We start from the raw sequence: 24428 nt of genomic DNA, 5'->3' as shown, positions 1-24428 counted from the left end.
TTCTTTTGTCTCTCACTGCAAAAGGCTTAAAAATCTGTGATCTCACTAGCCTCCTTTACCTCCACCCCTCAGTACCTTCTCTCCACTATCCACCATTCACTCAGATTTTTTCTACACTTCCCATCCTCTGCTCTGCCAACCCTTCCTGTGCACCCACAGACCCCTTCGTACCCCAGACCTGGAGCTTCAAACAATGCCTGCGGGCCTTCGCCACCACATTTAAATAAATAAATAAACTTTAAATAAATAAAATCCCCTCAACAGTCCTACCAATGAAATGCTAGAAAAACATCACAACTCAAAACACGTCACCATCCACACTGTTGACCAAACAGCATGAACTCACACAGGCGACCAGCCTCAAACCCCTCGGAACAACTGCTGAAAACCCACCTCAACCAAACAAAAACACTTTATCACCTAACCAAACCAACACTGAGGCTGCTCGACAGACAAGCAACACTACACCACCGCAAATAGATGGCGCATGAAAATGCACCACCAGTGCCCCAACAAGGAGCACCCCAACCACAAGAACAACAGATAGGTTGAGACCACCACATCCAAGGTGTGGGAGCAACACCCCCACAAAGGGTCCTGGGGTCCCCCCAACACACAATGGCAACGCACATGGCAAAAATAAATGGGAGTGCGGGGTCCACCTCCACAGAAACAAACTAATGAGGTAAACTACACTCAACAACATTTCTCCAGCCACAACCATGAACGCAAATGGCACGGGCACATAATACCTCCCCAAAGTGCTGTGGTGTGCCATGTGCTGGCAGCTAGCAGCCCAGGTGGCTCGCACTACCCTGCCACACAAAACACTAACAAAACTGTCTAACCCCACAAGGTGGTTTGCCAGGCCACCCAGTGAGCACAACACACACCACTTACACAAGTAACCCCCAGTAAGTCCATGTCCTATTCTCACGTCCATATTCTGACAGACCTGTGGAGGCAAAAATTAAATCAACATGCAAGAACAAACCAAATTTCAACTTCCTTCAACTAACAGAGGAAACATCTTTACCAAAATACACCAGACACGTCCCAGATCCACCACAATCCACAATGTACCAATGGACAACTTACACCCAAACAGGCTTCACTTCATATAACACTGTTGATCAATATTCACGGTTCAGCATGGACAGTTCCCTGAAAAATGACATAACGCCCTGATCTAGCTTGTGGAAAACTGCCATATATTGACTTCTTGAATCACCCAGGTCAGCCCCACAACCAAGGCAAAAACCCCAGAGCTCTTCCCAGCGAACAGTCAATTCCTGCTTCCCAGAGACAGTCAGGATATAGCATAGTGCAATCCACACCATACCCGGAGCAGCTGTCAAGCTGGTACCTGTGACCCCGACCCCAACACACGCTGGGACCAACTTCCATCACTGCCAACTTGACTGTTTCAGGTACCAGCTGTTCACTGAGCTGACTGTGCCCACATGGCTCTCCAAACACAGCACCCAGCTGTTCACTATGCTGACAGCACACACACGGCTCTCCTGAAACAACTCCCAGCTCCGGCTCGGATAGCATCCATGCTGGGCGCCGCACTAGATGTTACCTGCCGCTTTTTCTTTTCAGCAGCATTACCATCAGGACACATCTCCTCCTCTGAGACTCACTTCAAACTCTTAGAGGCGTGCTGCGGCTAACCGTTGTACAGTGTGTGATGCTGTCCATCCCCTTCAATGGCACATCATTCGACATCCTCAGCCATTAGCCACATCACAACATCCTCTCTGATTGGCCGCTGAAGCCTCAATGCCATCATTCGAGCCCCGGCCTCCAAAGTGCTAGGAGCTCTCAAACCCTCTCCCAACATTCCAGAGGCAGGCATTCTACAAGCATTCCACGGCACCCAGGCTCACAACACAGGAACAGGGGAGAAAGCAAGACATAACACATTACACAGAGGGAACAATGAAACAGCTTTCTTCATGATGCACATCTAGGTTTCTCCTAGGAAGAGATGATGTGTCTGATTTTTAAGGGCCCCTTCTTAGGGATTCAAGCTTCCTTGTTTGCATGAAACGTGTTTATAAGCTGCTGAGCCACCTTGAAGACCTTTTATGATCCTTGCTGTGTCACATACAAGGCTGGGTGCTCCAACCAACCAAGTAGTGAAAAGGCAGGGTGGTCCTACATTTGTCAAAGTTGCTGCAGCAGAGCTTTTCTATAAGAAATGATCTGGTCAGCATGAAGCAATCCATTGTTGCACTCTTATGCTCAAGGCTTCCAGAGAGAAAAAAAAACATTAATCTGACCTGTATCTAAAGTAAAGGTGATAGCACAGACAAGACGAAGCTGCAACATTCAAGTGAAGAAGAAACATGTGAAATGTTACCACTTCCTGAAACAAGGATATGGAAGTGATAAAGGAAAACCTGACTATGAACACAACTAAACAGTTACTGCTCCCTCCAGTGTTGAGTAAGGTGTAGTCACCCTCCAGTAATATTTTGAATTATAGAATTTCCCTTCATTTCAATCAAATCAAAAGTGTTACAATTCTACCTTTATGTGACTAGAGTATATTTAAGTAGATGAGGATTTTCTAGTACAATATAGATGTCGTCACAAAGTCCCTCTTTGAGTTTACTTATTAGCTGCCTTTTTACTGCATTTTGGGCAGGAATGGTTTAATGAAAGCACATTGTTCAACCTTCCCCATTTCCAAAATGTTCTTCATGTGTGTTTGCATCATTTTCAGGTGAGTTTTGCTGCCGTTTTATATATTAGGGTAGCGTTCCGGGTACTTTTTCGTGTGAAAATGTAGATTTTGGGCAGTAATGGGTTAATGACAGCACATTGTTCAACCTTCCCCATTTCCAAAATGTTCTTCATGTGTGTTTGCATCATTTTCAGGTGAGTTTTGCTGCCGTTTTATATATTAGGGTAGCGTTCCGGGTACTTTTTCGTGTGAAAATGTAGATTTTGGGCAGTAATGGGTTAATGACAGCACATTGTTCAACCTTCCCCATATCCAAAATGTTCTTCATGCGTGTTTGCATCATTTCCAGGTGAGTTTTGCTGCCGTTTTATATATTGGGGTACCATTCCGGCCCGTTCCGGGTACTTTTTCGTATGAACATGTAGATTTTGGGCAGCAATGGGTTAATGACAGCACATTGTTCAACCTTCCCCATATCCAAAATGTTCTTCATGTGTGTTTGCATCATTTTCAGGTGAGTTCTGCTGCCGTTTTATATATTAGGGTACCGTTCCAGCCCGTTCCGGGTACTTTTCCGTGTGAAAATGTAGATTTTGGCCAGCAATGGGTTAATGACAGCACATTGTTCAACCTTCCCCATTTCCAAAATGTTCTTCATGTGTGTTTTCATCATTTGCAGGTGAGTTTCGATGTTGTCTTATATATTAGGGTAGCGTTCCGGGTACTTTTTTGTGTGAAAAAGTAGATTTTGGGCAGTAATGGGTTAATGACAGCACATTGTTCAACCTTCCCCATTTCCAAAAAGTTCTTCATGCGTGTTTGCATCATTTTCAGGTGAGTTTTGCTGCCATTTTATATATTAGGGTACCGTTCCGGCCCGTTCCGGGTACTTTTTTGTGTGAAAATGTAGCTTTTGGGCAGCAATGGGTTAATGACAGCACACTGTTCAACCTTCCCCATTTCCAAAATGTTCTTCATGTGTGTTTGCATCATTTTCAGGTGAGTTTTGCTGCCGTTTTATATATTAGTGTACCGTTCCGGGTTTTACACCGTTCCATCTTTTGAGACTATGCTGGTGCACAAAGGCTATTGCCCTCTGGGGCTGATAAAACATTTGATCAATACACAGAAGAAAATAACTTGGTAGCTGTTGTCCCATGAGATTCTATACTGTTCCTTGAAGTGGCTAGTCAAGAGTAGACTGAGTGTATTCCTTCTTCTGGGGGTTATAGCAGGCTGTAGGTGTGGTGTTGAAGTGTTGTCCATCAACAGGAGGAGAGGTGGGTTTGGTTGATGGTGGTTTGGACTTATTTATGTGGGCTAAAGCAAAGGATACAATTGTGTTGATTTACTAACATTTGTGGGCATTCTTGTATTATTACGAGTCCTTCCCTTTTAGAGAGGTAATGCTATTCCTTTCAATTCGGAAATGTATGGTTTTCTGAGTAAAAGAGGAGTACAATTCATGAAACCTCATTAAAGAGAAATTCTTTAAAAAATGCAAACAGAGGTAACTGGTAGTGCAGGAATTTGGAGCGAGCTGGAGGTGAGGAAGAGGTTATTTTTACAGGTGGCTGGATGAGAGGAGGTGACTGGGAGAGAGGAGGATGAGGAAGACTGGAGGTGAGTAGGGAAGTTGGTTAGGGAGTTGGAAGGCGAAGTACATCAGAGGGACTTTTGCAAGAGACAGAAAGAGAGAAAGCACACACACTCCAAAGTTTGAGTAGAAGAGACCCCAAAGGTTGGGGAGAGAGGGAATCAGTAGGTTGAAATGATGGTAGAGCAAAGAACTAGGAGGAGGTGGAAGATAAGGGTGAAGGGTGAAAACCCTAGCAGAGGCGAAGAGGGGGTCTCTCTCAACCAGAGGACATTAGTGAGAATATAGGAAGGAGAAAGACATCCCATGAAGGAGCCAGAAACGAGTAAGGAGGGAAAGAGGTCCCCACGGAGGGCGGCGTAATGGAGGCTAAAGAAGTGGAAGACCGGCGCAAATACACTATAAATATGGAGTCCAATGGGGACTGGCAGAAGTACAAGCATATGGCAGAGCGTTGGGGAGGGGAAAGGAGACTAGCCTAAGGACAGTAGTGAGAGCGGAAGTCTCAGATACAACACTGAAACAAAGATGCAAAAATGTCAGCCAGAGGGAGGGTTATGTTTTGAAAGTAGTTGGAGAGCCCTGGAACTAGAGTCAGAAGACCCTCCCAGCCCCTTAGGACTCCAAGACAGCACTGGCCCAACCCGTGTCCTCTTACTAGTAGTTACCCATATCTGGGGTGCATCACAGTGCGACCCCTTGACAAACCTCATTCAACAGCCAGCAAGGAGGTAGACAATGATAACTACAAGACTGGTGGACTGGCCACCTCAGACTGTGAGAGACTATTGTCCCCCACAGATTGCCTGGTAAGAAGACCCAGACTGTTAATTACAAAAGTGACTTATTGCTTATTGGTTTCCACCCGAGAAGAAGCTGCTCTGCTATGTGCTTGCCTGGTTTGAAACCCAAGGAAAATACTTCAAGTTGATCCCAATTATGTTGCTGCTTGCAAATAAACCCTCTAAGTTACTGTCTGGGTCCATGTGTCTCATTGATTACCACACTGCTTCACAGCACACGTCAAAGTATGCCTTGACAACTGGGCTATACAAAGGAAGGGCTTATAATTTTGGCATGCATACACAGCCACAGCTATGTTTTTCAAGGGACTATTTGGATGCCTGATCTGACCAGATCCGTTACAAATGATAGACCATCGCCCAGTAAATAGGATAATTGATTTGTTTTCAAGTAAAAAACATGCACAATTACTTTGGTACCGAGACCAAGTGAGAGGTTTGTTGAAAAGCCGAAACATGCATAAGTAATCCAAACGTAAACATTATTGATCCCCAGTTGCCAGCTCTGGAACAAGACTGCCAAGTTCCAAGAGCACAGGGAGGAGTGAAGGAGATGCATAAACCCAGATCGTAACTTAAAGTACCTTTTTTTGCTTGCTGAGCCTTCTCTTTTTGGACAGGACAAATTGAAAGAAGAAATGATATCAGATAAAGGTGTGCATAACGAGATAAGAGTAAAGGGCCAAAGACAGATCATTGAGGAACGCCACAGTGAAGACTACTTCTTGTGCCTGGTGGAAACCATGTAGCCTTTTCAGACAGTCATCCATATAATGATAGTGTGGAGAATCTGATGGGATTCCCCCAGGAACCTGGTCTGGGACCCTTCTCATGTGGCCATGTGGCTCATGTGGCTCTCTGATCCCGACCCTGGGGCTGTTGTACTGTGGGAGGATCACATGAGAGGGGAATCAAACTGGGAGGACTGAGAGGAATCCCTTTTTAATTGTCCCTGTATCCCTGCCCTGTTTATGGACTTTTGCCATTATAGAGGAGTGCAACAGAATCTTTCCAACTCAAACTACAAGTCCCAGAATTCCTCGGGCACTGTGAAGAAGAAAAGGGCAAACGAAGTAGGCAGGAGTTCAGGTCAGGCAAGCAGGCCTCATGACTCTAAACAAGGTCAGAAAATTAAGCATAAGGGCCTCCACCTGAACCTAATCAGCTCACCTAAGGGCATAAAAGGCTGCCTGAGAGAGAAGCAGCAGAAAGAAGCTGGGGCAGGAGCTGGAAGGCCAGAAATCATAAAAGCAGAGGAAGCAGAGCACTTAGCTAACAGAGCACGAGGAAGTGTGGTCACGTCAGAGGAGAGGCAAATTCCAATTGCAACCTCTGAGTTGGTCCTGTGCTCACAAAGCCTCAAGAGCTGTGCAAGCGCTGGAGCAGGCAGTCTTTCCAGGTACACCTCATTGCTGTGTGTGCAGAGCTGAAGTTGCAATTGTTCCTAAGGCCCGTGTGCAGAGTCAAGCAGACTGAAACTGGAGAGTGGGAAGCTCTCCCTTAATGAGACCGGATGAAAGACACCCGTGCAGCTGAGGGCTGTGGGTGGCCATAGTAGTAGCAGGAGAAGCAGAAAAGCCGGGAAGCCGTTGCTTGCTCGGAATATTTATCATTGGGAGTCAGAATAGGAAGCTCCGTACTCCTAAGAAGCAGAAGTTCCTTGCCAGTAACGGTAGCCAACTTTCAATTGTACTCACGTTGAGTTATGAGCGAGTGAAAATGAACCGTAAAAGTGGGAAGTCTTTTATTAATGGGAAAGTAACATGTGCTTAACTGAAACACTTGCGTGTGATGAAAAGCCTTTCTTCCCCCAAAGAAGAGTAATACTTTGTTGCCGAGCAGTACCATGTCTTTGATTAGCATGGAGAACACTGCCAGTAGCCCAAGCAAAGCAAAACTGACTTTCCTGAAGAGTTACAAGTATTGTTAAACAGACTGCACGCATGAGACAATGTTTCCATGTGCCTTGGAGGCTGAGTGCTGACCGAAAGGTGGGAACAGGTCTTTCTTTGATGTGGCAGTTCCATACTAAAACACAATCGCGTGCGCCTAATTTTGGTTTGCATTGAAAACACGTATCTTGCAATACAGCAAAGGTTGAAGCAGCAGAAGAAAGAAGTAGCAGAAGTCGAAGATAGAACAAGCAAATCCCAAGCCCATAGAGGGATCTCTATGAAAGCCAAATCCCATGCATACAAGAACTGTACACTGGTGGTTTTCAAGTAGATGAATGTGTTGTTACCCTAAACACTTCATCCAAAGTTGGGAGTGTGGCACAACCACTTTGCAGTAACTACTGAAGACGAAGTGTACATAAAGCTGGGGAAGGGCGCTGGGTACTTGTTTACCAAATTTGAAGCAGAGTCTATGGTAGCTGCAAGACAGGCTAGGAGGCTACCCTTTTTGAGGATATATGAAGACTAGTGCCTTGCCAGCCTGTGGTGGTAAAAGATGTCTTGTAGCAATGCCTAACTTTGAAGTGGCCACTGTAGCAGCACATTGAAAAGCAGAATAAGTTGTAGTAGCAGTAACAAGACTGTGGTTGTCAATATTTAAGCCAAATGTGGGGCCAAGGGAGCTGTTCTCACAGTTACATTGTATTGTATTTTATTTATATGGCGCACCGAGCCCTGAGGCAACTGGGCACATTTCTTAGGTACATATAGGAGCATCAATATATTTACAAATACAGGCATAGAAAATCACATTGATTACAATTACAGGCATAGTATATCACATAATTTGCAAGCCTAGATGGGCATAGTACACAGCAGTAAGTATATACAGTATAGGTAGCTAGTGAATAGAGTCTTTATTTATAGCGAAGCAGTGTTTGTACATTGGAGATGAGGAGGATTAGTTTTCATTCAGACACAGCCAGGATTGGGCCATATGTCGGAATTTGTGGAAGGAGTGTTCTAACCTGATGTTGGGAGGTAGTACATTCCAAGTTTTGGCTGCTAGGACTGGGAAGCGTTTGCCTCCTGCTTTTTGCAGTTTGAATTTTGGTATGATAAGATAGTTGGAATTGGAGGATCTTGTTTGTCTTAATGACGGTTGGAGTTTGAATTTGTTGCAGAGGTATTTAGGTGCTTGATCATGTATACATTTATGTAGGAGGGAAAGAGTTTTGAGTTTGATCCTTTGGTTGATTGAGAGCCAGTGAACACGTCTCAGCTCTGAGATATGAAGTTTTCTGGGGAAGTTGGTGGCTGCACTTAGGGCATTGTTTTGGTAGATCTGTAATTTATTTAGATTGTGCTTACTAGTGCCTAGGTACAGCGCATTGCAATAGTCTAGTTTGGTTAGTACTAGCGCCCTAGCCAGGGTGATGCAGTTTGCAGTTGTCAAGAAAGGTCTACATGCATTGATGAGCTTACATGTATAAGCAGTCGTGGAGGCGGTAGCGTTGATTTGTTTGCTAAGTGAGATGGAGGAGTCTATGTACATGCCTAGAGTTTTGATGTCTTTTGATACTTTGATATTGTTGCCATCAATATTGAAGGTGTCGAAATTGTTGTCAAGTTTGTTAAGTCTTGCTGGGTACCCACAAGGAGAAGCTCAGTCTTGTCATCGTGGAGGCAGAGTCCATGTTGTGCCATCCAGGCTTGGATGATGAGATAGATATCGTTGAGTTGTTGTGCGTCTGTGTTGTGGTTGCCTGTTATGTGTATGACGATTTCCGTGTCGTCAGCGTAGTTAGTGTAAGATATGCCCAGTTGGTCAAGTTTGTCAAAAAGAGGTTTTGTGAATATGTTGTAGAGTGTAGGGGAGACACAGGAGCCTTGTGGGACTCCGCAAGTGACATACGAAGGGGGTGCCGAGGCAGAGGGTGCAAACACTCTGGTTGTTCTATTGTTTAGAAATGACTGGATCCAGGTGATTGCTTCATTGCAAAAGTGGGCTGCTGAGGAGAGATGATTACAGAGGGTTTTATGGTCGACCAAGTGAAACGCTGCTGATAGGTCTAGTAAGAGAAGGATGGCAAGATTGCCTGAGTACTTGAGTTTTCGATTTGGGTTACTAGATCTATTAGGGCTGTTTTGGTTCTATGTCTTGGTCGGTATCCATATTGGCGTAGCCCTAGCAGATTATTGCTTTCCAGGTGGTGTTGGATCTGTAAATAGGCTGCTCTGTCTATGATTATCAAAAGGAAAGGTACGGTAGTGATCGGTCTGTAATTGGATGGATTGTTAGAGTCAAGGGATGGTTTCTTGAGGAGGCGCATGACCCATTGTAGAAGGAAGTTGTTTGAAAGAAGAGTGAATCTTAAGCAAGAACAAAGACACTTCAGAATTTAGAAGTGAAGTAGCTGTTGGCAAGTAGGAGAAGATACTTGTTCCAAGTTCATCTAGTCTTTCTTGGAAGAAAGTCATCCAAGAAACTCCATTGGTGCTGTTAATTCTTTGTGGAACTGTAAAGAAAGAAGTATTTCAAACTAAGAAGAGACTTTGACCAGTGGATTTTGTTTGTGTGAACTTTTTGTTTCTTTGGAACTTTTCTGGTTAAGACTTTTTGTTACTTGGCGAAAATTGACTTTGGACATTCTTGGGGGAGCAAGATCTGCCCAGGACCACGAGAAGTCATCCAAGACACTGGGTGTTTGGTAACCTTTTATTTATGTTGTTTGAATGTTGATATTGTTTATGGCGAGGGTTAGTTTTGTGAATGATAAGAAGTTTTCCCTTAGATCTTAGAATAGGTAGGACATCCTCTGGTACAGTAGCTTTAGTTGGATTATTGTTATTATTTGGTGTTTAATAAAATGGCAAATCCTGAGAAAACTCAATACAGTCGCGAGTCTCACATTACTGACCCCTCACAATAGGCAGTGACTGTTTCTGGGCAGCAGAACAGACAGCAGTGCTAGGCATTTTGTGAATACACACACAATTAACCACAGGCAGAAGGATAGGGCCTTAACCAAATTGAGTTAGAACCATAGCATGAAGAGAATACCATTTGTGTGCTCTGATTAAGGGGAATGTGGAAGTAGGTCTCTGTCACTGACATTTTGTCAAGGAAGTGGTCACATTGCAGGGCAAGGATTATCCTTTGCACCTTGAACTTCTGGAAGTACGGCATCTTTATAGAGTTGTGATTGCAAAGTCTAGGTTCTGCCTTCATCAGAGATTCTTCTTCAGGACTAGGAAGTACCTGAAGTACAATCTCTGTCCCTGATGTTCCCGTCGGACACTTTGTATTGCAACTATTCTTTATCAGAACCTCCACTTCTTACCATGGGATCTTGGGGGAGAGGCAGGAGGGCTATTCCCAAACTCCAGGGTGTAGCTGCTGTTTATCAGCTTGGCCACCCACTTGTCAGTTATATGCTACCATTCTGAGGGGAAACAGAAGATTTGTTTGGCCACCAGATTGTCAAGGTCAGGCAGTGTGGGGTGAAATCACAGGTAAGAGTAAAGTGGAGCTTTAGGTTTGGGACTTTCCCTGTCCTACACATTTCTTCTGCACATTTTGTACTGACCTTTCAAAAGACTGTGGGTGTTGACACTCACTACACAAGGTAAGGAAGGGGTGGAGTACTGCCTCATGTGTAGGACAATAAGTGAAGAACTTTTACCTCAACACATTTTAGAGAACCAAAAGGAGCTGAAAACACACCTACTATATATCAGAGTCATTGTTTATGCACTTCACCATGTCATCGCCTTGCTTGCCTAAGAGATTGATACCGTTATATCGAAAATCCTGGCTTGGACTTCAGGTCAGAGGTAGGTGATTAGGTGGGTGACTAAGCACACTGCAAAGTGAACTTGCTTCTTTGTGCTAGTCATTACTGCATAAATTGTAGCAAGTATACACAAAAACCTGACAGAGATGTTTTGCAGAGTGAGCGATAGTGAAGATGATTGGGTTTTAGCCTTAGGTGAGGCTGCAGCTTATTCCACTGTTGGGTGCTCCAGACACAATTGTCTGCCACTGCAAGGAGAGTATAAAACATCATGGATGGCCAATAGCCTTTACCAGTGGTTGTTAAGGTGTTGAAAGGAGAATGGATTTTGTTTGGTCACATAGAGGAGCAATATTATATAGGCCTTTATAAATATGGCAAATTACCTTAAAAATAAATCTGTTTTCCATCGGGACCTAGTGCAGGGAAATGCAAGAGACCCGAGAAAATGGGTGGCCAATACACAGTCTTAATCTGGGAATTTTACATAAAGATACCAATTTAAGATTTGTCTAATTAACAATGTGCTTACACTTTTTCTTGGGATAGTTTATTTAAAAAGAAATAATCATATAAAGCTTTCAATGGACTTCATATGAATTGCAGTTTTAAAACCAAAAACATTTTTTATGATATATTGTTTTCTAAAGAAAGCAGGGTTTACACTTCTTTAAATTATCTGTAGCAAACCAATTTATGATTGAATGAAAGCAATACAATAATAAATGAAAATGGATCTAGGTTTTTCCTGAGACAGGGAGAAAGAACATTGTGCATTAGTGCAGCCCTAATGTTGCAGCTTTGAATATGAGGGAAAATGTGAGCGGCCGCAATCTGAGATCTTTTTGCCAGTGCTAGGGAGAGCATACTGAAAAATTCTGGATCAGCTAAAACTGATGAATGGAGGAAGCAGGAAAGATGCAGTACAGCGAGTTGGCATAATCCAATCAGATGTTAATCAGAGCTACAGCAACAGTAGCCCTCTTAGGTTTATGTGGGGTAAGGAATATTAAATATTAATGGTTTACATTGGAACATGTAAGCCTGTTTAGATCCATTGATTTGTGGCTTAAGAGGCATGGTCGGACGAGTCTGAAATCAAGGTTTCCCATGTGGAAGACAGGGGGGACCATTAAAATATAGTCAAAGGGCAAAAGAGTGTATGTTTAGTAACTTTAGCCGGACCACAAAAGAGGAGTCCACATTTATCATTCTATTCTTAAACTACAGCCAACTGGTAGCCATTCAGTTCTTCATGAGTGTGAAGGAGTTGCTGAGAATTATGGATTGTGATTCAGGGATATCACATGTCATTTCAGAAGAAGATGGGAAGGGCCAAAAAGGACATTTGAAATTTGTTAGAATCAAGGGCTGGAACCATTCCAAAGTGAGTGTGACACACGCTGTGAAGTCTAGACAGTGGTGAACGACTCCATGGTCCAGTGAGTCAAAGACCGCCAAAAACCTCTGCAAGGAACAGCATGATGACATTTCCATTGTCAGATGCTTCCAGTGCGTCGCCCCACATAGGTATTCATGCTACATCCATATCATGAGCAGGGCAGAAGACTTACTGAAATGTGTCTAGGAGTGAGGGGCTGATGTACTCTTGTAGCAGGCGAGCAGTAGTAGATTCCAGTAGTTTGTAAGTCAGAGGGAGCATATTTATGAGCATCATTGAGCTGGAAGAATGTAGGAGTGTTGGAAACCCTGATGAGGAATGCTAATTACAGTGCCATTACTATTGCAGCCATGGACTTCAACCATAGGTTGGGTGATGGTGCAGGGGTTCTAGAGGACCTCACACCCAATCCAATGCCCTGGCCATCTTACTAGAGCCAAATGTCTGGCCTGTTTGGCTTACTTAATAGATAACACACTCTGGACCCTTTAATGGTCATTTTGCTGGAGATAGACATTGGAAATCAAATCAGTATTATAGATCACTTCTGGTCCACGTTTCTAATTGGCGAGTTATTGAAGACTTTATGGTGGATATAAGGTGTGAAGGTAACTACAACACATTGATTCTTACCATTGGGGAGCAACCTCAAAACGTTTGATCATGCACCTTTCATAACATGGACTGGGACTGTCTATGGTTAACACTCTTTGAACTGGGCATTCCGATAGATTTGATTGCCTTATTATGTGGATAAAACATCAAATGATGGCTAAGGGTAGGCTGGTGAGCTTACAGAGAGTTTTAGGGTTGGGTAAATGTTTGTCCCACTGGATACCTGGAAATGTTTGATTTACTTAGAGTAGCAAGCAAGGCACGGAGTTCCCGTGCTTTAGTACACAGATTCGGTGGCTCTCAACACGAGAACTTAAGTACAATACAAAGGTCAGTGACCATGAGCACATGCAGTGCAACTTAATATATCTACAGTGATGGTCGTGTCACGAAATAATAAAACATACAGATTGATAAAGTTAAATGGGACAAGATGCGAGTCTGAAACCTGCTATGACTACCTGGGTTTAAGATTCAACAGGTGCTTGTCACAGCAGGCAAATATTAATAACTGGCATCTGCCAAGGTGCAAAAAGATCTTGGTTTGTAGGTGTTTTATGGTTTTGGATATCCTTCATGGTCCTTTTGTCAATGCATGGCACGATTTTGAAGAACTGGAGGGGTCTGTTCACTATGGACATAGGTTTGAAAAAAACACTGTTTGCCTTTAAGAAAGGCAAAAGTCTTAAACAAAGCTTAACTAGGGCAAGCAGAAAAATACCTGCATTAGTACCAACGATGAGGGATGTTAATCAGTGACCAATCATGGGGCATTACCCCTGTACTTCTTGTGTAGCCTGTAAATTGCCATTGAAAATTCAATCCTTTGAATTAGTGGAAAGAATATGGGAATTATGTACTTTCACCACCTGTGAAAGTAAAAATGTGGTGTATGGCATTTCTTGTCTGTGCAAAAAACTGTATTTAGGAAAAACATCTAGAGAAGTATATCTGAGAATTAATGAGCATCGGTCCAAAATTCGCAACGAGATCTCCAATGCACCTTGGGTTTCCCACTTTTTGGAGCAAGGTCATGAAGTGACTGAATTGAGCTGGTCTTGTTTTGAGAAAGTTCAAGATTCCACTGGTGTGAAAACAGCAAGAAGATTGAGTTATAAGGGACAATTGTGGATCTTATTAAAAACATTTGAAAGTGGACTGAATTCCACTGAGTGGGAATGGTTAGGCAATTAGTTTTCACGTGACCTTGTGGCTGTATCTTCAGACTGTAGCCCTTGTATTTATTTCCCACTGTAGCCTTTACTGTGTAATTTGGCCTTTTTTTATTCAGTTTGTGGTGTCACTTTGCAGCACCATCGATTTATTACAGGCTTTTAAGATTAATGGCCACCCTTGAATAAAAGGGCTTTTGGCAGGCCCCTACATATACCTCCTTTCTTTACATTCAGCACCAGCCAGATGTGCTGTTAGTTATAGGAAGGCTCAACTCCATGTATTCTGTTCCAAGATATTCGCATGCTCGCACTGAATTTGATTACCTTTTTTAGTTTTGAGTGATGGCACTTTATTAAATTATTTGTATGAGAAACCTGGCAGTACTTCCATTCCTACTCCCCGGGATACCTCTGCTGAGATGGCCAGAGAAGGGCCATCGCTTTTGGATCCCGACCCTGGGGGTGGACAAATGAGGGAGAATTATCTGGGTGGAGGGTCTTCGGGATTGCGGATGGTGTGCCAACAGGCAAGACATGGTATCCCCTTGTCCTGAAACTGATCTCCCTTACACCTGCTCTGCCTTTGAGGGCTACTGTGACCCTAGCCCCATGCGAAGACCTACACTTCCCCTGCATACCCGGAAAAGAAATAAGAAAAGGCAAACTGGCCCTTTAAGATCCAACTCAGACAAAGCTAAAAGACAGCCATGTCCAGATAGTTGGATAATGGAAGGTCAGGTAGGCTCTAAAGTGACCACACACCTGCAGTCTGTTAATCTTCTGCAGGTATATAAAAGGTGGGGCAGTCAGCAGTGCAGAGAGCAGCAGTGGGAGACACAGCAACAGGGACACTGCGTGGCTGAGTCCAGCAGGATATCCCGGACTTGTAAAGAACATGTGTTTTGGAGGCAAGCAACAAGAAGGCGGAGAGTAAACCAGTTGGCGGAGACTGACGAGCCGGCACGCTACCCCATGGCAGACCAGAGGCTCTAGGGTAAAGAGGCGAGGGAGCTGTGTCTGCAGGGAGCCAGTGTGGTTACAAAGGGAAGGCAGTGGTCAGGGTCGACCTTCCCTTATGTAAGCCGGGAGTGCTCCTTCTCTGGCTGTAGCCAAGAGTGTCTGAGGGGCAGGTGGTGGGACCCTGACCTCAGCTGCAGTGTTCGGAAAGCAGATAGCCTAAAAGAAAGAGCAAAATCATTGCTGTGGAGTCTGAAGTACAGGGAGACTCGCAATGCGATATGTGTGGCTAAATACTATATAGCAAGTGCAAGCGGAATGAAGGGAAAACCCATTGTCAATGCCTTCAGAGTGAACGTACTATAAGTGGCAAGACAAACTAATAGAACCCTGTTTGATACAAAGTTACTGAGTAGTCCCGTAAGGAAGATTATGTTGTCGAAAGTCTCGGTGGATTGAAAGAAGGAAACTGACATCCCGACAGGAACTGTGTAAGGTACAAAGTGCAAGCAAAGCGGCGCTGATAGAAGGCTGTACATGAGAAAGGAACACTTTGAAAGGACCAGACCAAGTAAAGCCCAGCCAAGCCTAGAAAACTAAGTGAACTGACAAGGAAGGGGCTGAGTTAGAAGCCCTAGGCCCCGACAACTGCGCCCAGACCAGGGGGACCCTGAATGTGGAACACAAAGGTGGGGAAGGGAACCCAAGAAGTATCTGTCAATAACTACAACAACTCCACCTAAGAGCTGAGACTTGGGCAAGGGAACCCTGAGTCAAAAAGGTACTGTAGACATTAAGGGAAAAGACAAAGTGCTGCTTTCTGAGTTCAGGCAAGAGAAGCCTACGAAACTAGCTGGACATTTCTCGTTTCTGCATCTGAGAAAACCAAACAGGAAGATTGTGAAGCTGAGCATAACAAGTACTGTGAGCTGTTAAGGTACTGTGACATTTATTTGAAGTGAATCCTGAAACGGTGTAGAACTTTACTGAGTGTCTGAAAATTAGGGAAGGGAACTGCGGGAGAAGCTCCTGAAAGACATTGCTAAATGATTTTGGAACACTTATTTAGTTTGAACATTCCAGCACATTGTTAGTATTAGAAGTGAGGGCAAGTATAGGTTGTGACACAGACAGCATTTTACTTTGCACTTTTAGACACAGACTGGCCTTAGATACATCAGTTTAGGGCTGTCCCCTCTTAGATTTAAGGCAGGTTAGGCATTACTCCCATTCTGAAGTTTTAAATAAAGGTTTTCTAACTGGATCTCTTGCGTCTGTGTCTAACTGTTGATACCATGTCTGTCTCACAGTCCCGAGATACAAGTGGTGAGCGTTGCTTTATGTATACACGTGCCCATTTTCATCCATAGCGATATTGAGCTATACTGTATGGAAGGATTGGTTGAAATTGGCTATGTATAGCAAATCATTTTAGGATTAATGGGAGTGCTATTAAACACGGTGGGATGCCACCTGTTCCATCATGGTTGCCCACATAGATTCAAAGCCTTTTTCCATTTTGAGTTGCAGCACATCTGTACTAACCTCCGCGTGTTGCAACTTATCAGCTGCAAGCCGTGCAGGATTTATACTTGTGAGTTATCTACCTCTGTTGATGCCGGTGCACAGTGTTACAGAGCTACTATCTGCAGTTTGGGAATGAGAGGCTAGTCATAGTAAGTCAAATTTATGTTCTGATCTTTATTATATACTTTAAGTATTTGTGAATTGTTATTGGACAATTTGGAACTGTCCGGATCTCCCACACAGATTACTCTTGGTTCTTCGCTTTCCCCTCCCACCTGAAAAACCAGAGGGTGTTTCACTGCCTAGGCCCAGGGATCACTTACTCAGGTGGCCAGGGTACGGCATCGGCTTTGGATCCAGACCCTGAGGATGGACAAGTGCCGGAGGATCACCTGGGTGAGGAGTCCTCGGGGAGTGGGGGTGGAACACCGATGGCGAGACATGGTATCCCCCTTTCCAAATACACCTGTACGATCCTATTTTATCAGATATTCCAACTTCCCAGATCCCCCCTTTTCTACACACACACACACTCTGAACTGAGGAAGAGGAGAGCTGAGGCTGAAAGGGGTACCACCCATACAATACATTGGACATGTCCAACTAATAAGATCAGGCACTTGATCTCAATTACAAAATCCTGGTACCTATCAGCTTTCCCCACATGGTTAAAAGGTGGAACACTGAGATACACTCTGAGCGAGGTGATGCACGAGAAGGAGATGTTCCTCCATGGTGGTGGCGAACCAGGCAGAGCAGACCGACAGGCCGAGGGACGGAACTGAGATACAGAGAAACCTTGGATTCCCCGGCGAGTGATCATTTCCTCCTAAAGGCCTTGAAGGTTGCGCAAGGAAGCCCAGCTGATGAGAAAAGGCCAACCTTTTTGTGTTTCATGGATACCAGCCACCCTGCCAGGTGACGGGCAGAGTTGAAGAGGTGCAGCGGCAGTTGTGGTATCAGCCTTGACTTCAGGATCAAAGCTGCGAAAGACATAAATGAATTAACACAGCCAGTGATTTGATGAAAGCAATGAAAGTCTGGTCTGTGTTAAATTAAACTTGAGGGCAACAGTATCCGACGAATGAAGGATGCACGTCTGCCGATAAGACGCAAGATAAAGCAAAGCCCTGTAAAGAACTGTGCATTGAAAATACAAAGTAATGGAGTGGTCTGGCGAAAGAAGATTGGCCAATCGAAATTCTCTGTGAAATGTCTGATGCCGTAGAAGCAGCGGGAAGAAAAAGAAAGTGAGATGAACTGTTGTTAGGTTTGATCCCGGCAGAGGGAAACCTGGGTGTGAAAAACGTCTTTGAATTGTATTAAGGTTTGATCCCAGCAGAGGGAAACCTGGATGTGAGAGATATCTTTGAACTTTGAAATAAGTGCTGTGCTCGAAACAACATTTACCAAGAAGCATGGTGTAGCAGAGAAAAAGTAACGTTTGAGGATAGAAGGTCGAAGAGGTCATGTTGAGGTAAGAGCAAAAGCATTGCAGTTTCGAAAGTCTTCGACAGCGGGAGGAAAGTGAATGGAGTCTCGAGCCCAACGGAGGGAAGCCTTTGAAAGCGTGATTGACTGGCCCCCACCTGGTTAAGAAGTTGCGCTCCTTAAAAACAGGAGAGGCTCAGCCGGTGGCTACCCGGACCACTACAGCAGTGTGCAGCGATTTCGACCACAGCGGAGATCTCTGGCTGAAGAAGATGAGCTGGTTATCCCCACCAGGCTCAAGGGAAGAAGACTCCGGACCTTTCTCCTTTTTACAATTTTTGCACAAGAGATAGGGCAGGCATTAAGTTCTATTAGAATAGGCCATTTTGATTTGACGGACTCCACTAGTGCTGTTTTGTTTTTCATTTGATGGTCGAGACTACTCCTATCTTAGTTATAGGGCAAAGTAGGAGTTTCCCCAGCCCCAACATTTTCAATGAAGGTTTTACAAATTGTATCCATTGTCTCAGTGTCGTACTTGTGATACCATGTCTCCCCTACAGGGTGGACCATTTGCAAGTTGAGAATATCCAATTTCTGTCTAGAATTTGGGGGCACCCAGGAAGACTGCATCGTTTCATACACACAAGTAGGTCTTCCTATATATTGGCAGCTGATATTGCTAGGGAACCTGTGGTATTCTGGGTTATAATTTGGAACTATGCAAAGACATGCTTAACCCAGGACTTCATAATGTATATTATTAATTATGGTCTCACCAGTAAAGTCACCTGGTTGCTTCATATATACATGGAATGCTAAATTCAACCATTCCTTTCGGGGCAGTCCTTCTCCAGATCCCCACATGGGCAATACCGCTCAGGGGGTACCGCAGAGAGCGCCCTCAAAGGTCTTAGAAGACAGCTCAGACTTCTTCTCAACTGCCGCTGGGCTCTTCCCCTCCAGCCAGTTGGTGAGTCGAATACGACGATCCTTCATTGAACGTTCGGACATGTTCTTACAAAACGCACAGTCCTTCTCCACGTGCAATTTGATCGTCGTGAAGGCAGTAGAGGCACCGAGAGTGCTCATCCTCAAAGACATTCTGTATCCCGCATCCAGGGCAGCTCCTGAACAGCTTGGGTCCAACAGGCGTCATGCTTCCTTTGTCCTGGGCCATGGCCACACGGGGTAGGCCTCAAAGATCTTCTGGAATCATCCAAGAAGTAGAATACCTGACGAAAAGATGCCCTTGAGGGGCGCAGAAAATTCCGAAAATGGGTCTCCGTTGATCGGAAGTAGAATCGGTGGAGCTTGAGGCTCAATTTACCGAAAATATAAGAGTACACTTTTCGAAAAAATGCAAAACGCAGTAAAAGCTCAAGAGCTACAGCACGAGGACTCCAAACACTTGAACGTGCGGTAAAAAGATGGCTACCAAAGGAGGGGCTTAGCTGGAGGGCAGTCATTGGCTGGGGGCAGTATGACCCAGAGACCAGTGATTGGTTACTAGTAGAAAGACAGTTCAGAAACGAAACTGAAACTGATTTTTTTTCTTTACCGAGGATTCCCAGCCTGACGACGGGGAATATTCATGAGCATGTGAATCCATGCCAGACCCCATGCTGGAGAAGTATGTTTAGCCTTAGGTAGTGCTTGTGTGCCCCTGATATCTCCCCATAGCAGTACCAGTGGCCTGCCTGTCGGGGCCTGGCACCTGGGAACTGGAAGGTTCAGGCGAAAGGTCTATGGCCTCCACGTCAGAGCCATGGCTACCGCTAAAGTCCTCGTCACTCGAAGCGACAGCGCCAACGGGGGAGCGACTTTGGGCTACGGCCTGCATAGCATAAACCGCCCACCACTTTGTCTGACGATCTTTTAATGTCTTAGGATGAAAATGTTTACAGGACTTACAAGATCGCTCGTCGTGGTCACGAGGTAAGCACCTACTGCACTTGCGATGGTTGTCCTTCCAAGGGTATTTTCTGTTGCAAGATGGACAAAACTTAAATGGAGTCCTCTGGAGGTAAAAGGCGGCAGCCAGACCAGAAAAGGAAAGAGGGGGGGAAGAGGAAATGCATTCTCAGAAAAGAATCAACCCAGGGCCCCACTCTCCCTTTTGTAAAGGCCTGGCCGAAACAGCAGTTGGATGTCGTCGGCATAGATATCTCCGAAGTAGTCGAAGAGAAGTCAAAGAACGAACGACCATCGGTCGTGGGACAACAAATAATTATTTTTGCAATATAAACTCAGGCGAGCTCCGCATAAGGTGACCAACTAGTTGGGCGGAAAAAAACGATCTGAGGGACCTTGACACGTGTGGGATTTTGGGTACACTACACGTCACGTTCGGGATAGTGTTACAGTCACGCCCATGTCGACATCCCCTTTCGATCCTCGAAAGAAAGATGCAATACTCAGCGATTACCACTAGATGTCAGACTATATGCACAGCATGTGATTCTAAGCAGATTAACAAGTATCAGAAAAAGGTTTCAAAGGGTGGTTACTTTAAGACAGGGCAACCCATTGCATGCTTACAGCAGTCAGAGAAGGTACTTTCTTTAAAGGAAGCTAAGAACATTTCTTGAAGATTTGGTGTAAACGGATGTTGAAAAGCATCGACTACCACGCATCGAATTGGTTTCATTGTGGTGTTCGGCGGTTTAAGAGTGGATAAGAGCAGTGATCTGTGACAGAGTCAAGGTTAAATACAGCATCTAAGAATGGCACAGAGGCACGATTAGGTGAATTCACGCCCAATGAAATCCCGGTAAGCGAGAGATTCCCTGTTAGTGTGGATTTTATTTTTAAAAGTTAGCAATGTTGGGTTAGAGATCTTGTAAGGAACTCATGGTGGCAACAGTAAAGACAGACACAAGTGATCACAGTTCAAGGGTGTTTATTGAACTTAACCAAGGATGAGATAAACGCCTAATCTAAACCTCAATCTAAGATGAGAGAAAGTTACGACCATCAAATAATAAGGCAGTCCTAGTGGCATCTTGTCAAATAAAAAGGATCTATACTAAAAAAATAACGATTGCCACTAAGTTACAAAAAGGGTGTGGGATAATGTTTACCAGAAAAGAAAGAAGTGTTCACAAAATGATAAGTCAGGATGGTATGGCTGCGTCTCCCTTCCCCCACGTTTTTAGCACGGGACAAGGCAGGACTTCTGAGCACAGCACACTCCTGGGCCTCTCCAGCACAAGCCTCACAATTCCAGTTCAACAATACCAGATCCTTCAGGGGCCAAGTCTCTTCTCTGCAAAGTCTCTTGCCTTAGAAAGCCTGATCGATCAAAACAACAAACAAAAGTTCCTTCTGTAATCTTGTACCTTGGGCGATTGCTCTTCGCCTCGTGGATTTCCCTCCGCCGAGCTTGGATCCTTCTTGCAACTTGGGCCTCCCTCCGTCGGGTTCACAATGGCCTCTCAAATGCAGCTTGCAACTTCCCACTGCGGACAACCCTATCGGCCATATTCACTCTTGTCTACACAGTGTTCACGGGTGTATTACTCTCCACCCCAACTCACAGGCATCCTGCAAACCGGGTTCACGTTTGCCAAACATACAGTTCACTTTACGTTATCACAAAGCAGGATTCCTCCTTTAGCTTTCTCTTGGCAATGGGTCAGAGACTTTCGAGTGTAGAAGGGATTTGACGTGACCCTTGTAGGACCACTCCAACACCTCAAACCGCCCTGTCCTAGGGCCATCTGGTACTTGCGGTTTCAACGCGGAAGGGGCCAGCAAGAGTCCTTCGAATGAGCACTCCTGCGGTGCTGATCACTCTGCAACTGGACCTTCTCTGGGCTTCCCCCAAAAGTTCAAACACACACAAGTTCTTTGTTCTCAAGTTTTTGCATTCATCTAATGTTGGCCCTTGCAACCTTGGGCTCAATACGATTCAGTTCACTATCAGCTTCCTCGACTCACCAATTGTGTTGGTTCCGCTGGCTTGGCTTCCTTCTGGAGTCCAGGATGGTACCATAGTAGCCAGCGTGCCTCCCCGCCTGTCTCATCAATGCGGGAGGCCTCTGTGCATCGTTGACATCTGTTCCTCCACACGTCAGCTGTACTTCCCGGTCTTCCAATTCCCCTTTCGGAGGCTTCGCAGGTCTGAGGTGAAAAGAGCAAAGGCAGTTCCCGCTTTGTCATCCCTCCAAGCCTCACCGCCTTTCTCCTCTGTTTGAACTGCTGGTACGGTGTAGCTGTTTCCTCGTGCGTTCAGCCTTGCTCATTGTGTGCTCTCCTGCTGCACCTTTTATCCCTCTGGGGAAGGTAAAGGGCCGTCGGGTGTGTGTGATTATTATCAATTGCCTCGCTCTGCCCGACCCTTGTGCTGGGACATGTCAGGTAAAGGTCTCTGGTGTTAGTCCGTTGTCTGTTACGGCGTAGAAAATTGTTTGTGTCTGAAAAGTGGGGGGGTGGGTAGAGCTTCTAAATATCCTACAGGGTAGGATGGGGAAAAGGTGTTACAAGGAAGGGGTACCACGTCTCAACCTTCAGTGTCCCACTTCCACTCCCCGAAGAGCCCTCATCCAGGTGATCCTGCCCCACTGGTCCACCCCCAGGAACTGGATCCAATATTGATGGCTGTGTCCTGGCCACCTGGAAGACAGATCTCCAGGGACTAGCGAGTGAGGCACCTTCAGGTTTCTCACAATCTTCAGAAGGGATTTCAAGAGCAGGCTGTTGTAAGATAATGCACAATCCTGGAGCATCCTTTGCTCTTATTGGGGACAGTTAATATTTATTGGTGTCAAAAATATGGCAATAAAAATGGCTGCGACATAGACAAAAAGTAAGGTTTTGTAAATGTATTTATCCACAAAGGAGAAAAGTTGTCTCCGTTTGGCCTCTAGGGTCCTGGTATAGGATTTGGGCTGTCCAAACTAATGGGCAATTACGCTGTTTAGTTCAGCTGTTTTAGGACGGCTAGAGAGTTCATGATGTGCGTGTTTAAGGAATAGTAGTGCGTGGTCACTGAGTGACAAGTGGGGGATTGAGTGTCAAATGGGTGGGCAGTAGCAAATGCAGTATTTGTTTACCTGGAGATGTAGTCATGTAGTCAATGGAGTGGAAAACTTGAGTCAATGACAATCTTTGGGTAGATGGTTTACCATGTTTAGTGGTACCTTGAAAAGGTAAGAAATATTGAAGAGACCAGATGACCGGGAGGGCCCGGAAAGAGGTATATTCTGTGCCCTTAGATGGTATCTAATCCAAACAATGTGTTTTGTTCTGAATAGTAAAGGTTGGGAGAGATTCAGAGCTACAAAAGATGAGAAAGTGGAGTGATGTCATAGTATTGGAATGTTCTAATGCCGGCCTGACTCTCTGTCTCGCGTCCGTGTTGATATTTGTTTGACTGCGGTTGTGAGACAGAGAGCAGACGGTTGGCAGATGAAGTTTGTTCTGCCCTCCGAGCAGGCCTGCTAAAGAATAAATCTTTCACTTACTCACTGCCTCCCGCGTCTTCTCTACAATGGCGACGAGGATGGGATTTAGTGCGAGCCGCAGGCTCGCTGGAGGAAGGGTACTGTGATAGCCCTTGTCCGGCCCTCTCAAACCGCCGGAGACCGGTACGCACAAAACCGCTAGCTAAGCGCCACGGGCACAGCTGCTGCTGTGGGAAGCCGCGGATGCTACAACTAACACCAAGTGAGCCGCACGGCGGGGGTTGAGGCGGCGACTCTCTGCAGCGAAGGATTGCGCAGAAATAGCACCCCATGTACAGTGGTAGCCAAACCCTTCCCCCGCACCTTATCAATGCAACCACGAGAGGTGAGGAGGCAGGCGGAATGAAAGAAAGGACATTGTGGTGAACTACGGAGCACATGACTACAAACTGTGGGGCAGCCCGTTCTGCATAAAAGCTTCCTGTAAACTGCACATTGTCAAGGGAGGGGCCAAGAACCCACAGGCTAATTGAAAGGAGAAACAGCCAATAGAGACTTAGATCAGCCAGTAGTTCCCAAAAGGCTATCTGTTGTTGAGGGAGGGGCAAAGAGCTCCCTGGCAGGCTGACTGAAAGGAAACACAGCCAATAACAACTCTCATTGCTCAGTGTTGAATCATTTCTGGGTAAGAGAGGATGAAACATATGAGCAAATAAAGGACCTTTAATAGTAAAACACAATGGTTGCAATACAAAAGGCACACCAAATTTGAGCAGTTTATAAGAGAAGGTCTGCAAAATAAATACAAGGAGAAACTACTAGCAAAGGTTTACAGTAAAGGAAGGAAAAGCGAAAAGTAGTGAAACTATACCACATAGGCATCAGATCAGTGAATCAAATCTAAGAGAAGCACATTGTAAGTGAAATCCTCACAAAAGGTTGTCAACATGGCTGCAGCAAGTATGGCACCACCCCCACCATTCTTACCAGGACCTGGCACACCTACCATCAGGTGGGATAGGTGTAAAAAAACTATTTGACACATATCTCATTGCTATAGGAGGGGAGAAATGTGCCTCTGCCAGAAAGGAAGCCATACTATTACACAATTTGGGTGCTGAGGGCC

This window comes from Ambystoma mexicanum, chromosome 13 (genome assembly GCF_040938575.1).
Source record: "Ambystoma mexicanum isolate Mex_15411 chromosome 13, UKY_AmexF1_1, whole genome shotgun sequence".
NCBI classification, from domain to species: Eukaryota; Metazoa; Chordata; class Amphibia; order Caudata; family Ambystomatidae; genus Ambystoma; species Ambystoma mexicanum.
The sequence above is the reverse complement of the archived record's forward strand: the minus strand, read 5'-3'. Positions refer to the sequence as shown.